The sequence below is a fragment of the Microtus ochrogaster genome, chromosome 15 (genome assembly GCF_000317375.1).
Source record: "Microtus ochrogaster isolate Prairie Vole_2 chromosome 15, MicOch1.0, whole genome shotgun sequence".
In the NCBI taxonomy this organism is placed as follows: domain Eukaryota; kingdom Metazoa; phylum Chordata; class Mammalia; order Rodentia; family Cricetidae; genus Microtus; species Microtus ochrogaster.
The window spans coordinates 44,097,119-44,102,285 of NC_022017.1; positions in this window are offsets into that span (position 1 = coordinate 44,097,119).

Consider the following 5,167-nt stretch of genomic DNA (forward strand, 5'->3'; position numbering starts at 1 on the left):
GAGACTGTAATGAGTTCAACTGCGCAATCCAAAAGCTATGTGTAAGTCCTAACCCCCTAACCCTGTGACTGTGGCATCACGTGGAAATAGGGTCTGCATGGGTGTAATTGAGCGTCTGTTTCCTAATGAAACCATTGTGATTTTATTATCATTAGTTTGGGCTACAATTTGGATACTGATACAACCTGTAGCCAATCCTATCTTTTTAAAAGAAGCAGAACCAAAAGATTGGCAGTTGAGAGGCACAGGGAGATGACCCCTTGAAGAGGGTGAAGGCCCTAGAATAATGCTGTCCCAACCTTGCAAGGGTAGGAACTTTTCCCAAGGTGGAAGAGGCAAGAAAGGAATATTCCCGAGAGCCTTGGAAGGGAGGGTGGCTTTGCTGATATTTTGGACTTTTGACTTCCAGAACAGTGAGAGAATACAGTCCTGTTATTTAAAGCCAGACAGTTTTTGATAATTTGTTATGACAGTCGAGGAATTGAATTCTGCGGAGGAGATGTGGGGCCCGCATTAGCTGCTGGATTAGCGGAAGCTTGGCTCAGGACAAGCTTTGTCTGGGTGCCAGCTTGTTCCCCACAGAGGAAGGGTCTCTGGGTTCCAGGACTTGCCAAATGCACCTGCCGCTCAGCAAAGACTCTCCTTGCCCCTTAGGAGGTCATGCATCTGATGTCTTGTCACCAACCTCCAGGAGACAAAAGATCCTGAAAGACTGGGCACTCACCCCCCCAGCAATTCAGCTTGAAGAAGTCTCCATTAAACTGGAAAAGCTTAACAGTCTTGAGTTGGTGAGTTCCTGCTTGTCTCTGCTCCCTCGAGGAACAGGGCTCCCAAAAACGTTTAGATCAGATATAGAAAATGAAAGATTGACATTTTGGCTCTAATTTATCCCACGGCCTCATCTCCGACGCCTCCATGTGGCAATGAGAAGCCAAAGGGATTTTCTTGGGAGCCAGGCTGCAGTTTCCAGCCCGTGAAGAAAGCATCCTCAGGTGCCAAAATGTCACGCGTGTGATTAGTTGCTAGGCTGTGCGAGCTTGTCTGCGAAAGGGGGAAGCTGCAGAGCAGCGGAGTCAGGCGGTCTGGGACTTAGGTAAATTACGTAACTGTCCTCTGCATTCAAATCTGCTCCGCTTCCACCTGCTATTTTGCTGAAGGGACAAGTGAGATCCCACAGTTCAGTATGCTGGAGTGTGCAAAATGCTAATTGCTTTCGGCAGCCCGCGGAGTGGCACCGAGGGCGTGCCTCTGCAGAGGAGAAAGGAGGGAAGGTTGCCTCTCAGAGCTGGAGCTAGGTAGAGCGCAGCTAAGTCAGTGGGCCCCTAACAAATGCACACGCATCCCTCCTCCTGATTTCTATCATGACCTTTCTCAGCGAGCAGCAGGAGGACCCACCACAGCGGTGTGTGTGTGTGAGGGCCATAATCAAGAGGAGCAGGGTTTGCCTTTGCTGGGAGATGCTAATTTTAACAAGTGCCCCCATCTCTCTGTAGATAACACCGTTCCGAGTTCCCTGCACAGTGGCTCTGAGCTTGGCACTCAGCAGATGTTCAGACACCTTTGTTAATTGAATTCAGTCCATGCTACACCCAGTTTGTGGCAGATCAAGGTCTCTAAGATCTAGTCTCTAGGGCACTGAACTCTGCTTCTCTTTCTGTTTTATTTTTGCTGCTAGAATAACCATAGCCTCCTGGAAGGATGCTTTGGCACACTTGGAAGTTCTCTGGGTGAATGTTGCTATGATACAGTCATGCAAAGAGCTGATTGCATAGAAGTGAGGGCAAGTGCTATTTAAGTTGGATAAGTAAGATGGAATGCTGCTTTGTAGATAACAGTTGTTAGATGACCATAATATTTACAAGGGAGATGCCTTGATAACATTTTGTGAGCAAGTAGTGCACACAGATTTTAGCTTTGGTATAGCTATGGTAGCCTATTGCTATTTGATTATGAAATCCTTCTCTCTTTTCATTCATATATCTGTTTATCTAATCTCTAAAATCTATCTGTCATCTATGTATCTCTCTATCATCTATGTATGTATGTATGTATCTATCAATCTTCTATTTATATCTACCTATATGAAGAGGGTAAACAGGTGAATATGAATGTATATATTACATATCATCTATCTATATACCTATATACCCACTTGTCAATAATTTGTCATCTATGTATCTTTCTGTCTATGTCCATCACTAATCTATTAAAATTAAATTAACTAAGAACTTGGGTGGGAATTTAAAAATATCTCTTCAGATATAGCTACACAGCATAGGTATTTTAACATTTAAAAATATTAACACATTGTTTGATGTAAAATGATTAGATGAAATTTATTGCCTTTTTGTGTGTGCCATGTATCCTGGTGTATACCTCTGAGGACAGATACATTTATGGAGACAGGGAGTTATGTTGCTCCAATGGACCCGTTCCACCTACTTTGTTGTTGTTGTTGTTGTTATTGTTTTTTAGAGACTAACTCAAGCTAGTAAAATAAGAAAGAATTTTGTGAGTCAAAAGCCTGCTTTGTGATTTTAGTGATAATGATCCTCACGACTGTTGAATCACTAGGTGTGTTGAAGGAAGAAGCCATTGTGAGAATTCTCGGTGAGCTTTGGGTACCACAAGAATCCAAGACTCCCCAGTTATCCTTGCGTCATTTGACCCACGAGAACACAGTTATGAGAGACAGACCCAGGTCAGACAGCTGTTGGCATTTGCAGCTCTTTCTAGTTTGAAAACACTACATGGTTCTAATTAACTCTCTGCATTGTCGAGATACCAGGAAGTCTGAGAAATAAATTATTTATTGTGCTCTTGGTGAAAACCCTATATGGTAAATGCCGTGCCTGTTTGTTTAATAGGGAAGAAATCCAAGGCTCTAGCTTGGCTAAGCACATACTTCTAGTTAGTAATGGGGCAAGAGTCCAAACCAGATTTGTCTGACTCCTTTAGCAAAGCATTCCCAGATTGGCTTCTCAGATTCTGCCCCCTTATGCTTCCTCTCTCTTCATCCCATTCCCATAATGTAGCTGATAGCGGATCCTGGGGTCAAACAGAACCGAGTCATAGGCTTTGAGGATGGTATTGCTGGACTGAAGCCACTGGTAGTATCCGATATGGAGTCTAGACTTATACTTTTTATCATTAAGTGGAGTCACTGTCCTCTTGACATGCCTGTCACATGCAGCAAGAAGAGACAATACTTGTAGTGAATGCAGGATGTGGTTTAGATGCCGTCCTAGATAGTATATAATGTAATACTACTGCAGGGCTTGCGGGGGCAGCCTCCAGATCGTACAATATAAGCAGGACTTGGTAATGGAGAATGTTAGAACATTCCTGGGCATGATGAATTTTGTCTGCTGGAGTTGGTTGACTGTTCAAATAGCCCTATAGCCCTTCTCAATCGAAGTACAGGACGTAGAGCATTATTTGAGTGGCCTTCTTGATTCTTTCAAAGTTAGTGCATATATATTACTACTAGGGATGGGTAGGGAGATGTTGATTCATTTTATAGAGTAGATGTCTTAGGGATTTAAGGCTAATTCTTTTGCAGAATCAGAAATGATTGCAAATAGATGTCAAGGGGAGCTATTCCTCTCAAGTGACTGAGGTTCCATTTATTAATGCATCTGTTCAGTCACTCACTCAGCTCTTTATTATTTCATTACCAAGTAGATACACATAGCAGTAGATATCCCCTTATCATGGGGATGACATTTTAGATAAGAAAATTCCTTGAATTATTGTAAGATGATCTTATCAGTGATGAAGTTGAGAAGTCGACTGTTGAGCAATTTACTTCAAGGTCTTGGAGCTCACTTAAGACAATAATTAGTACTCTAAGGCCCAGGAAAGGCAATAGCATGACATCTTATCATAAAGTCAGGAATAGGTGGCTAGTTTTGAATTAAAAAATTATTAATATGCTTATTTTTCTCTGTCCACAGCCCAAAGGCATAGGTTGTAGTTCCTCTATCTATATTTCTCTATACAGCTTTATGCCAACCGGAGTATTTAAATTGGGACTTCTCACAGTCCTGGCTTTGGCTTAGTTCGAACCAAGGGATTAATTTAGATTTAGGAAGTTCCTCTTCCAGCTGTAATTCAGAGGACAAGAATGAGAACACTGGCCTGTATCTGGGAAGGGAATACTCTGGGTGGCCATTAGAGCCAGCAATCTGTGAAACAGCCTCTCTCACTAAGAATGAAGCCAAGCCTTTTGCTAGCCTCCCTTACAAGCTGGGAAGCCACTACCAGGAGGATAAATACTGGGACTCTCCTCAGCTTGGAAGGCTGGTTAGAACCCATATTACCTTCTTTCTCTGCACTAGGACCTGTATAAGCTCAATAGCCTCTTTCTGCTGGGACTAAGTTATGCATCTCTTGGGCTGGTGCAGCACTGGGGAACAATCCGATGACCGACACACAGCCCAGTTTCATCCCGTTTACTCCATATTTGAGTGCTGGCGATTCTCAGCCTTGCAACCCTGGTCAAGAGCATTATATGATATAATCACCACCAAGGCGATATTGCCCGGCATTTGGCCTCTGGCATCACGCCAGACCTTAATTCCTGCCCCATGGAAACCGTTCTTCATATTCAAGACAGGATGTTAGAAGAGTGTTATTGCCATAGTAACCACCAGGCTCCAAATTTGCTACCTGTGGATTGAAGCCTTAATTATTTAGACTTACTGCCAATTTCTGCTTATGTTTCCTTCTTACAGTTTTGCTTTTGTATTGGGTAAGAAATCAAGGTGGCTGGTGGGTCCTATCAATGCTTCTCAGTCAGTGGGGCTTATGGGTGAAGGTATGAGCGGATCAGACCATGGTGATCATTGGAATATAGCGCTGTGAAGAGTTGAGTTGAAGTGTTGAGTCTGGCTTGTAGTTTTTAGAAGTGAAAGCTTTCCTAATTCTGGTATATCCTTATAAATTCCCTGTCTTTCCCCTGCCCTTTGTAAGGTAGGAAGGTAAGTCACCTCTGATTATAGACTGTGAGAGGCTAGATAGGGGATTGTGTTCAGCTCTTCTTCTTAGAACCCTAGAGAAGATGACTCTTCTTTGTCTCTCCCTCTACTTAGAGGCACCTGTTGTGTTTCTATACCATTCAGGACTATATAGATTTCTATACCACTCAGGACTATATAGATTTCTA